Source organism: Pimephales promelas, chromosome 21 (assembly GCF_988280905.1).
Source record: "Pimephales promelas chromosome 21, fPimPro1.hap1.1, whole genome shotgun sequence".
NCBI classification, from domain to species: Eukaryota; Metazoa; Chordata; class Actinopteri; order Cypriniformes; family Leuciscidae; genus Pimephales; species Pimephales promelas.
The window spans coordinates 9,239,198-9,250,758 of NC_142789.1; the positions used below are offsets into that span (position 1 = coordinate 9,239,198).

General features: G+C 47.6%; 1 protein-coding gene across 3 annotated transcripts in view; it reads right to left on the reverse strand.

The window, feature by feature from the left end:
* Positions 1–10,425, reverse strand: part of draxina (dorsal inhibitory axon guidance protein a) — a 113,346-nt gene extending 102,921 nt beyond the window's left edge. For 2 of the 3 annotated variants that reach the window (XM_089125327.1, XM_089125325.1), the window contains exon 1: positions 10,315–10,421. The gene's annotated coding sequence lies outside the window, so the exon portion shown is untranslated. Of the gene's footprint in view, positions 1–10,314 lie in introns of all 3 variants that reach the window. The other variant, XM_089125326.1, reaches the window with a different exon arrangement.
* Between the last annotated feature and the right edge of the window lie 1,136 nt (positions 10,426–11,561).

Sequence of the window (11,561 nt, forward strand, 5' to 3'; positions counted from 1 at the left end):
TCTGGAATCTCTGTGTGAAAGGGGCTTATGTATCCTATGGAAAAGCATTCCAGTAACCTAGTCGTCTGCAGTAACACAAGAAACAAATCACAAACACATACTTCAATGTCAGACACATTCATATGAGATACAAGACATAGAAGTATAGCCACAACAATTAGAGATCTCAGTGGATTCGTGTAGAGCTTCAGTAGTCTATAGAGCAATGGCAGACAAGTTTGGATTATATAAGATATTCAGCAAAGGGTCACAGCATGGAGCCTGGGATGGTGCTGGAAATTCAGTGAAAGACAACGAGAGAACCAGAAAGAGAATAAAAGAAAAACAGAAAGAAAAACAGCAATGGGGGTGGAGTAAGCACAGAGGATATGTGTGAGCACAACATGGTGTTTAGATCCTACCACTGTGTGAACTGATAAAAGCCTCCACAAGCGACTTGGATGATATTGTGCAAAAGTTTGAAAGGAATGTGAAGCTCACTAATGAACTCAGTGACATTTCAAGAGGAGGGAGAGAGCTTCCACTGTGAGGTCTTCAACATCACCTCCTGCTGAGATCTGGGGCTCCATAAGCCATCTGCTGCACCCCTGCTACCCAAAAAGCAGGAGAAAAAAAGCTTTTCAAAGAGATGAAAGGTTGAAGCTTTTCCTCTATACTTCCTCAACTGGAAGATCTAAGAAAGTTACAACTTTTTGAGAGTTGTCTGAATGAGGTGGATTTAGACCACATACGGGACACAGAAAATATTTTCTTAGTTGTTACTAGCTAACTTTAATTGGTTTCTATTCTGGGAAGTATGTAGGTCTACCTCAGTAAGGGTTTGCTTGAGTTTGTGTGTGAATATGGTCATATTTGATGTGTAGAAGCAGTTGCTTGGACTCTAATTGACATGATGGGATGCTGCCCATGGCAGATTCAAACTCACAGGTTTTCACACCTACTAAATCTCCCAGACCATGAAGACAAGAAAAGTCATCAAGAAAGAACACTTTTGAATAGTCTCAATACTATTCTGCTACAAAACTAGTGAGTTTTCTTACTGTCTGCCTACATAGCATCCCCAGTGAAATGGAGCCTCAAGTGACAGATTTGGAACGCAATAGCCAGCTATGTCTGTCTAAGAAACAGTGCTCCTCAGGCAGAGAACATGTGTGTGTGTGTATATATATATATATATATATATATATATATATATATATATATACACACACACCACAAAGACACAAGAAAGACCAGAAAGACACACTTTTTATCACCATTTCTAAGCTTTGCAACTCTGCAAATATATACAGCGCACGTGAAATTACAACATTTATTGATGCCAGAAAAATATGTATCTAAAACATTGTCCAGAATTGTAGTTTGTAGTTCCTAAATGTATGTCATTCAATTATATAATGTTAATATACTTTGTAATATTTGAGCTATTAAAATCTGTCTTCCCATAAAATGGACTTATAATAATAAACTAGTAGGAGACCATATGATTACAAAGTTTATATACATATATAATATTGATTATTAGGTCTATCACACATGCAATGGTCTACTGTTCTTTGTATTGATGTATTGATTGTGATACTGAGGTGACGGGCTGATAGTACCAAAGCAAAAATTGTATAATAAAACCCAAATCCACAGTCTATAATAAAACCAATAATATCCCTGTAACAATTGTCACAAGTACAATTTCATACTTCAAGCAAGAAAAGAGTATTGCTTTATCACATAATTTATTTAAAATTCTTGTCAGATATGTTGCTGCTGGTCTGTATAAGCACATTATATGTGACTAAGATCAAGATAATAAAAACACACACACACACAAAACGTAATTAGCTTTGCAAATTTGCGAATGTCATCCTTCCAAACTTGCACTGAGAATCTGAGATAAGGTTGACAGAAACTAGTTTCTGAATTTCACACATAGCCTCCTAAAATAAAATAAAATAAAACAAAAGAATTCTTTAAAAGAGGGAAATAAATGCATACACAAATGAGAGCAGCCATCCCTTAACAAACAGTTTCAGCAATTTCACACCTCACATTGTTCGTTTTGGCAGCTCTAAAAGTGTCAAGGATACAAAGCGCGTAACAACAGGCTAAGTGTTAAAATTGCATAAAGAGAATCCATCTGGTGCCAAGAGAGCTCAGGAAAAGTAAGAGAGTGATATCACAACTGGCTCCCTGCAATGTGTCCCGTTATCTTCTAGCTAAGCATCCTGGCAGAATGCTCCTCATCCTCACAGCAGGGAAACCTCCTTCATTCTGTCCCCAAAAAACGGAAGAAAAAACTGACAGATGTACAAGCACACACACACTGCAGTCATTTTTGGCACGTTGTGAGGCGTGAAGACAACAAAAAGAAGGCAACCTGGAGAACCACGCCATTTGATCAACCATAAAACTAGTCTACATGGAAACATCTCTGTTGAATCAAAGTAGCTTCTGTATAAGATAAGTGGGAGAGAGGGACAGTGTCTCATTTGTTAAGCAATAGACCAGCTGTCTCCAGTGTCCAACAAAGACTAATTCCCAGTTAGCCAGCAGGACATTGACGCTGGAGAACAAATCACACAAAGGTCTTTATTGATCTGCTTTCGGGTTTCTTAATTGCTGAAGCGATTGGAAGTGTTTGGGTTGGCCTCCATTTGGAGCATCTGTTCTAAACAATCACACTCTAGCTAGAATCAGCAGAAGGTCATTCGATCATAAAATTGATGAGTTCTTTGATATTCAGTCAGCATTGTGCAGTCTACTGTATTGCATGACGTGATCAATACGTGTGATCTTTTAAAACATTTATTGATTAGAAGTGTGGCTCTGTAAGAAGAATGCACATTTGAGCACACAATTACCAAGCAATATTAAAGCCATTTAAGTAAAATAAAATAAAAAATAGTTCCTAACAACGGCAGCAAGAGAATGACCACAAAGAAACAAGACAATCACACTTTTCAGCACCATTTCTAAGCTTTGCAACTCTGCAAATATGACCATACAGCACATAAAATTCCAGCATTTATTGAAGCCAGATAACAATTCATTCAAAACAATGTCCAGAAATCAAAGAATCAAGTTCCCTATCGTAGTCACTTCGAGTTACGTCAGAAGTGACGGAGATTGGGGGTTTCGCATAGAAAGCCAATCCTCTTCGAGTATTAAAACACGAGCCAATGGCATGCAATGCCTTGGGGCTGCGGAATTTTGCATAGCGTACTCCGCCCTACTCCGTGAGTATAAAAGGAGGAAGTGAACGCAACCGCAGTATGTTTTCGCTTCGGAGCCAAGAGAACCTCTTCACTCCTGAAAGCACTGTTCAAGACTCTTCGAGACGAGCGTCCTCTTCAGTGTTGGTGTGACGGCGGTACCCAGCGAGATTCTGCATCGCCTGCGATCTGAGCAGTGGTCTGCCAGACTTTGCGCTTCTCCCTGGTCGCTTCAGCGCTGAAAGAGTGAATTTCCTCCTCTCATTGAAAGAGCTGCACGCGCACGTCTTTTTAAAGACGGTTCGCCCGTGCTCTTCTGGGTGTGATTGATTTCTGTCGTCATCTGATGGTCACGATCGCTGCTTTGTATGCCTGGGCATTTCAGCATGCAGCAGCAGCGTTCGTGGATGACTCATTTTCCTTCTGTGGGAACATGACCATCTCTACACTGAGGTCGAGACTCAATGATCTCACTTGAGTGAGAGTCCCGGTCCCCCCCGCTCGATCGGTTTCCTCCATAGGGGGCCCGTCGACCCGGGGACCTGGTGATTTTACGGTGATGGTGTGGGACAAAGCCCCGACGATTCCTCGGGCCACACCTCCCGCCTCAGTGCGAGAGCCAGCGAGCGTTAGTTCGATTCAGTCGGTTGCTTCCTCGGTGGCACCGGCTGCTTCGGGCAGCGCTCCAGATGATGATGCGATGTCGATCACAGCATCACTAGGCGGGCTTGACTCCTCGGGAAGTGAGGATGCGGTAGCGTTGCCTCCCTCGGGAGCGTCAGCGCCGCCGTGTCTGATCCCGCGATGATGGCCGTGCTATCTCGGGCGTCCGTGAGCATCGGGTGGGGGTGGAACTCCGCCCCTCCCCGATCTCTCGCGGCTGAATAATTGGTTTTTGGGTAACGCTGCCGCCTTACGGCCACGGCCAACCCCAATTTCCTTTTTTCCCCGAGTTGCATGCGGAACTGACACGCACTAAAAAATAAATAAATAAATAAAAAAATAAATAAATAAATAAAAAAGCGTGCTTAGTTCCCCGCCCTTCCTCCCCTCGGCGATGCGGCTGTCTGTGGGTACGCTGGGGCTCCCCCGGTCAACCGGCGGTTGCTCTCAGATGCCCCTCCAAAGCCTGTGGGTTCTCGTCGTCTATGGCGGCGCGATTCTGTAGAGCGGCGGGACAGGCAGCCTCCGCCCTGCATATGATGAGCACCTACAAAGCTAGCTGCTCAGGAATGTGCACGAGGAGGTGACGGACCAAGCGAGCTGCGAGCCTGTCGCCTACCTTGTCCTTAAACGGGTCACGGAGGCGGTCGCTCGCTCCCTTGGTCAGGTGATGCCCACCGCTGTGGTCCAGGAGCATCATAATGTTCGGCGGTGTGGTCCAGGACTTTGCCCAGCACTTCTCGACCGCCTAGGAGCAGACGAAGGCGGTTTCTCTGCCCCGACGGCCAGCTGCTGCCTCCAACCAGCCGTCGGCTCGGACGCCTCCGCCAGCTCGCCGCCGAGGACGCCCCCCTGCGGCTCCCTTCCCTCCCACGCGGCCTCAGCAGCAGCCTTCAGCCGGTTCGCGTCGCGGAGGAGGCCACAGGTAAGCGTCCCAAGAAAAGAGCCCCCCCTCAGGCCGCGTGCCCCGCTAGATGCCAGGCGAAGCGATGTTCCTGAGGCGGGCCGCTCAGTGATAGTGTCAGGGTTTTTCTCAGGAGGCGGTGGCAGGGCCCCTCCTTCCCCGGTGGAGGGCCGGTGGAGAATCTTTTGTTCTAGCTAGCTCCCTGAGCTGGTTGAGGAAAAGCTGACACTGTCATTGAGCACACAGACTGGAATGAGCGCGCACGACGTCCAGTGCGTCGCCCCGTTCATTCCTCTCTGTCTCGGAGGGCGCGGAAGGGTGCGTGTGTCGTCCCCGGGCTACGCCAATCCCTTCCCCCTCTGTCGCCAGACCCCCGGCAGAACAGACCCCCGTGGAACGCTCTGCCTTCCCTGGTCTCTTCTGTCGGGGAGCGGGTTTCGACGGTGCATCCGGACGGGGTAACTCCTGCACGCATGCCGGTCGACCCGCCTCGCTGCCCCTCCGGGGGGACGTCTGTGGTTCGCATGACCCCGTTGGCTCACTTCCTGGAAGCCTGGCTAGCGCTTCCCGGGGTTCCCGCTGGGTCATCAGAACGATCGGATTCGGCTACGCGATTCAGTTCGCACGGTCTCTTCCCCGCTTCAGGGGAGTTCGCTCCACGATGGTTGGTGGCAATGCCCCAGTCTTGAGAGCGGAGATTGCGGCCCTGCTGGCGAAGGGTGCAATCGAGACGGTCCCTCCAGCCGAGGTGAGGTCCGGGCTTTACAGCCCCTACTTCATTGTCCCCAAGAAAGACCGGTGGGTTACGACCGATCCTGGACCTGCGCATTTTGAACCGTTCTCTCCATCGACTACCGTTCAAAATGCTCACGGCCAAACGCATTTTCGAATGTGTTCGGTATCAGGATTGGTTTGCAGCGATCGACCTGAAGGACGCGTACTTCCATGTCTCCATTCTCCCTCGACACAGACCGTTTCTTCGGTTTGCTTCGAGGGCCAGGCATACCAGTACGCCGTTCTCCCATTCGGGTTAGCTCTGTCCCCTCGCGTCTTCACGAAGATCGTCGAGGCAGCCCTTGTTCCCCTTCGCGAACACGGGGTTCGCATCCTGAACTATCTCGACGACTGGCTGTTACTAGCACACTCTCGAGCTCAGGTTTGCGAACACAGAGACCTGGTGCTACGGCACCTAGCCCGTCTGGGCCTTCGGGTCAACCGGGAAAAGAGCAAACTTTGCCCCGTGCAGAGGATCTCTTTTCTCGGCATGGAGATAGACTCGGTCGCCATGTCCGCGCAGCTCACGAACGAGCGCGCGCACTCACTGCTGGCTTGTCTTCGACAGTTCGAGGGCAAGAGTGCGGTTCCACTGAAACTATTTCAGAGGCTCCTGGGGCATATGGCATCCGCGGCCGCGGCAACGCCGCTCGGTTTGCTTCATATGAGACCGCTTCAGCTGTGGCTTCGCGATCGAGTCCCGAGGTGGGCATGGCATCGCGGCTCGCTCCGAGTTCCAGTGACTCCGACGTGCCGCCGATCCTTCTCCCGTGGTTGAACCTCAGCTTTTTACGGACAGGGTCCCTATTCAGCGAGTTTCCAGGCATCTCGTTGTCTCCACGGATGCGTCTACCACGGGTTGGGGTGCCATGTGCAATGGGCATGCAGCCGCCGGTTCCTGGACAGGAGCCCAGCGCCTCATGCACATCAAGTGCCTCGAGCTGTTGGCAGTACGGCTCGCCCGGCACCGCTTCCGAGCGTGCTCTAGGGCCAGCATGTGCTTGTCCGCTCAGACAACACTACGGCAGTAGCGTACATCAACCACCAGGGGGGGTCTACGCTCGCGCCGGTTGTCGCAGCTCGCCCGCCACCTCTTGATATGGAGTCAGAAGCACCTGAGGTCCCTTCGTGCAGTTACATTCCTGGAGACCGGAACCGGGCAGCCGCGAGCTGTCCCGGGCCCGTCCCATCTCCGGCGAATGGCGACTCCATCCCCAGTCGGTCCAGCTGATTTGGGACCAGTTCGGGGAGGCACAGTTAGACCTGTTCGCCTCTCGGGACTCGTCCCACTGCGCCCAGTTATTCTCTGACCCGCGGCTCTCTCGGCTCGGATGCGCTGGCGCACAGCTGGCCACGGGGCCCACGCAAGTGTGCGTTCCCCCAGTGAGCCTCCTTGCACGGGTGTTGTGCAAGATCAAGGAGGACGAGGAGCAGGTCTTGCTGGTAGCCCCCTACTGGCCCACCAAGACGTGGTTCTCCGAACTCTTGCTCCTCGCGACAGCACCTCCTTGGCCTATTCCTCTGAGACCGGACCTACTCTCTCAGAGACGGGGCACTCTGTGGCACCCTCGTCCCGATCTTGGAGGCTGCACGTGTGGCTCCAGGACGGGACGAGGCAGGTTTGAGTTCGCTGCCACCTGCGGTGGCGGCAACCATCACTTCCGCAAGAGCGTCGTCCACGTGACACCTTATGCGTTGAAGTGAAACCTCTTCGTCAATTGGTGTTCTTCTCGCTGAGAAGACCCCCGGAGATGTTCGATCGGAGTCATGCTTCCTTCCTGCAAGAGGGGTTGGAGCGCAGGCTGTCGCCCTCCACCCTTTGGATTATGTCGCGGCCATTGCCGCGTCTCATGATGCAGTGAAAGGTAAGTCTATGGGAAGCATGACCTGGTCATCAGGTTCCTGAGGGGAGTGAGGGGGCTAAATCCGCCTCCCTCCCCTCCTGCCCTCTGGGGACCTCTCAGTAGACCTGGGTGCTCTGCAGAGGCCTCCCCTGGAGCCTTTGCAGTCGGTAGAGTTTTGCCCTGTCCTATGTGACAGCACTCCTGATTGCATTGGTATCCATCAGGAGAGTAAGGGACCTGCACGCACTCTCTGTTGACGAAGTGTGCCTGGAGTTCGGGCCGGCTTACTCTCACGTATTCCTGAGACCCCGGCCTGGATATATGCCCAAGGTTCCTACCACTCCCCTCCGGGACCTGGTGGTGAACCTGCAAGCGCTGCCCCTGGAGGAGGCAGACCCAGCCTTGGCACTGCTCTGTCCGGTACGTGCTCTCCGCACCTATGTCGACAGAACGCAGTGTTTCAGGACCTCAGACCAGCTCTTTGTCTGTCATGGGGGGAGCCAGAAGGGAAGGGCTCTCTCAAAGCAACGGCTGTCCCACTGGATAGTGGATGCCATTGCTTTGTCTTACCAGCAGCAAGGCCTTCCGTGCCCCCTTGGTGTGACGGCCCATTCCACTCGGAGTGTAGCCTCCTCTTGGGCTTTAGCCCACGGCGCCTCGCTAACAGACATCTGCAGAGCTGCAGGCTGGGCGACACCCAACACCTTCGCCAGATTCTATAATCTGCGAATTGAGCCGGTATCCTCTCACGTACTCGTTTCGGCCAGTTCTGGATCCGCTCAGGTGTCTTCGCTTGCTCGCCACTCCACTCCCCGGACTGGATAAGTGCGATATTTCCTCAGTTCTTCCATTGAAGTCTTGAGTCCTCCAGCACCGACGATGCGGGCACCACTGCGTTGCTCTGGATGCTAGCTAGGTGCCTCCATGCGCACGGTTCCCCATGGTAACCGTCTCATGTGTATTATCCACTGTAAGCCTCTCTGAGCATGTGTCTTCCCTTGGCAAGCCATCTGCCACCCCTGGAGTTTAAATCAGTAGCCACCTGCGGTTGGTACTCCAGTGTTCCATGTGCGTTCCTATGTGGCCATATGTGTATTCTTAAGTCCTCCCTTCGGTAGGCAGCTGGTAGCATGTCCCCTTCGGGATATGTTTCCCAGTGTACTTTGGTAATCCTGTGTCAAAGTCGGATCCCCAAAAAAAAAAAAAAAAAAAAAAAAAGAGGTAAGGCTCGGGGGTTCAGTCTTTCGCAGGGCACTGGAAGACAGCTTGAAGATGGCGTGATGGCACAGACCCCCAATCTCCGTCACTTCTGACGTAACTCGAAGTGACTACGATAGGGAACGTCTCGGTTACGTATGTAACCCTCGTTCCCTGAGTAGGGAACGGAGACGTTACGTCTCCCTGCCACTTCTGCTGTATCGCTGGGTAGAGGCCGAGTTCAGTCTTGGCTCCTCAGCGAAGACATACTGCGGTTGCGTTCACTTCCTCCTTTTATACTCACGGAGTAGGGCGGAGTACGCTATGCAAAATTCCGCAGCCCCAAGGCATTGCATGCCATTGGCTCGTGTTTTAATACTCGAAGAGGATTGGCTTTCTATGCGAAACCCCCAATCTCCGTCACTTCTGACGTAACGTCTCCGTTCCCTACTCAGGGAACGAGGGTTACATACGTAACCGAGACGTTTTTGTGGTTGTAAAACTTAAGATATAAAACTGGCAGCTGCGCTTGCCGGGTAGTTGTTGTTTCAAGTATTAAAGGACATCATTTGTCAATTATATAATGTTAACATATTTGAGCTATTCAAATCTGTTGATAATAATAACACAGTATAAGACCTGTTCCTAGTTTCAATATTTAGTTCAGCAACTACCATGAAGGCAAATAAATTAATAATTATAAAAACATAACTTGATAAAATTAATATGAAAAAAATCAATATTGACTTCAATTTGTATTTTTACGGTAAAATTACGTAATATATGTATCAATTTACTGTTTAACACTATACGGTTTTTACTATCATTTTACTTTTTTTTCATTTTTTTATTGTATTATTTATATTATCTGCTACATTATTCTTTCTACATCAGACTGACCAAAGGTATTCCATCGATCATAAAGTCACAAAGATGGATCAAGTTTTTATAATGATGTGTGCAAAAGATCCGTAGGGCCTATTTGGTAGATCTTTTTGGAGTCTAATTAAAATTCACATGTAATTGCATGCTTTCAAACTCAGCGGTCCACTCAAGTCACACAATTAGCTACTGTTTTGTTGCGTTCATGTTTTTATTTGTAGTTAAAGCGCTTTGAGCTCTGGAAAGGCGCTAAATTAAACTTATTAGTATTATTATCACAATTATGAACATAAAGATATTATCAAGCTTGTGGTCTCACAGTTGTGCGCACACAGACGCACTTTCTTATAGCTATTCATTATTTTTAAAATAAGGAGGTCTGTAAAATATACAGGCCTATGGAAAATAAAATAGTACGCAAATTAAATTGATAAATTGAAAATAATCACATTTGCTCTTATAAATCAATGAAGTAGTGTATATTAAGAAGAAAATGCGATTGTATAGGAGGTATCCTGATTAGAAAAACGTGGAAATGCTGATCTTTGTTAGTTTTAAAACAAAACTGTTATCCACATAATCTTTCTGTCAAACATAATTTTGCGATTTGAAAATAATACAAACGGGCGAAAACCCATACTTATAACAAGAATAATAAGAACAGAAAAGAGACAAAAGTTGTGTCTTTTTTGCTCTAATAGTAGCTAAATAATAAATGAACCCCCGGGCGAATTGTATAGCCTACTAAAAAGCTTCACATGTTCGAATCTGTGACAAAATCAAACAAAACGATATGAAAATGTTTAAAGCATAATAACGAGTATAAGAGCAGGACTCTCACCGTGTATTAATCCGTTGAAAGGAAGCTGAGTGAAGAAGCAGATCATAGATAAACTGTCTCGGGCACTGGTTGTTGAGCGCGCTCCCTGATGCGCGCCGCTGGGAAGGCTGATGTCAGTGATGATGAGAGAAAATCACCGAATTTCACTTCATATTTATCCCACAGGGAAAAGGACTAAAATTAAGCAGAATTTCTCACAAACAGGCTTCCTCACACATGTCTCCTCAGAAAAGCCCTCATATGGTCACAGGGCAGTCGTTTATCATTTTTTCTTTTTTTATTAAGCATAGTAATAATTGTATCTGTTTTAAAATGTATATCTGGAAGTAAAATTATGTAATTTGGCATAAATAAAAGAGAAAAGAATAACACAGCGAGAAAGTATATTTAGGTATATGCTATACTGTCTCTGTGACGATCAGCAGCCGTGGTGCCCTCGAGAGCCACTAGAGGGCACTCTCTCCCCATGTTCTGTTTCCCCATGGACTCTTTGTGTTTCATTATGTTCAGCTGTGTTTCTTCATTGGTCATTGAGTTCCTTATTTAAGCCCATAAGAGCCCGATGTGACGTGGATGTCACAAACACTAGTGATCTTCTGAAAAGTTTTTTTTTAAAGCATTATTCCTCAATTTCAACCCAGGAAGTCCCTAAGGAACATTTAAGGAACATCCAGGTTCAGTCATGTGACAATGTGTGCATTTTTGTTGCCATGGTAACATTTCCAAAATGGTGGCCTGTTTGGTGCGCACATGTTGCAGTGTCAGCAATTTTTATAAACACTTGTTTTTGTTATTAAGGTATGTTTCAACCCATGCAACAATTCTAATGTTTTAATAACATATCCTTGATTACACTTGACCTGATTTTAAAACATGTTTTGTACAAATTTATATAAAACAAGTTTTGTAAATGTTGTTGTGACATATGTGTCACATCGGGCTTTTAACAGTAAAACAGTAGGTGGAATTTTGATGTGACGTATGTGTCACATTAAGAAAAATGGTAATGACCTACTCAAATAATTTAGCTGATTCAATTATTTTTGTGTTATATATATATTCTGCTGCTCAATTAAAAACATATTTAAACATATGTAAACCAAAAAAAGTCAAATTAAAATTATAACATTGCTAAAGGGTAACTAACCCCATGATCATAGCCTGACTCCACCCACTGGCAATATTTGAAAAATGCTGGAATAGTGGGCGGAGGCCAGCGGAGGGAGGGGGGGGGGGGGGGTGTTGGG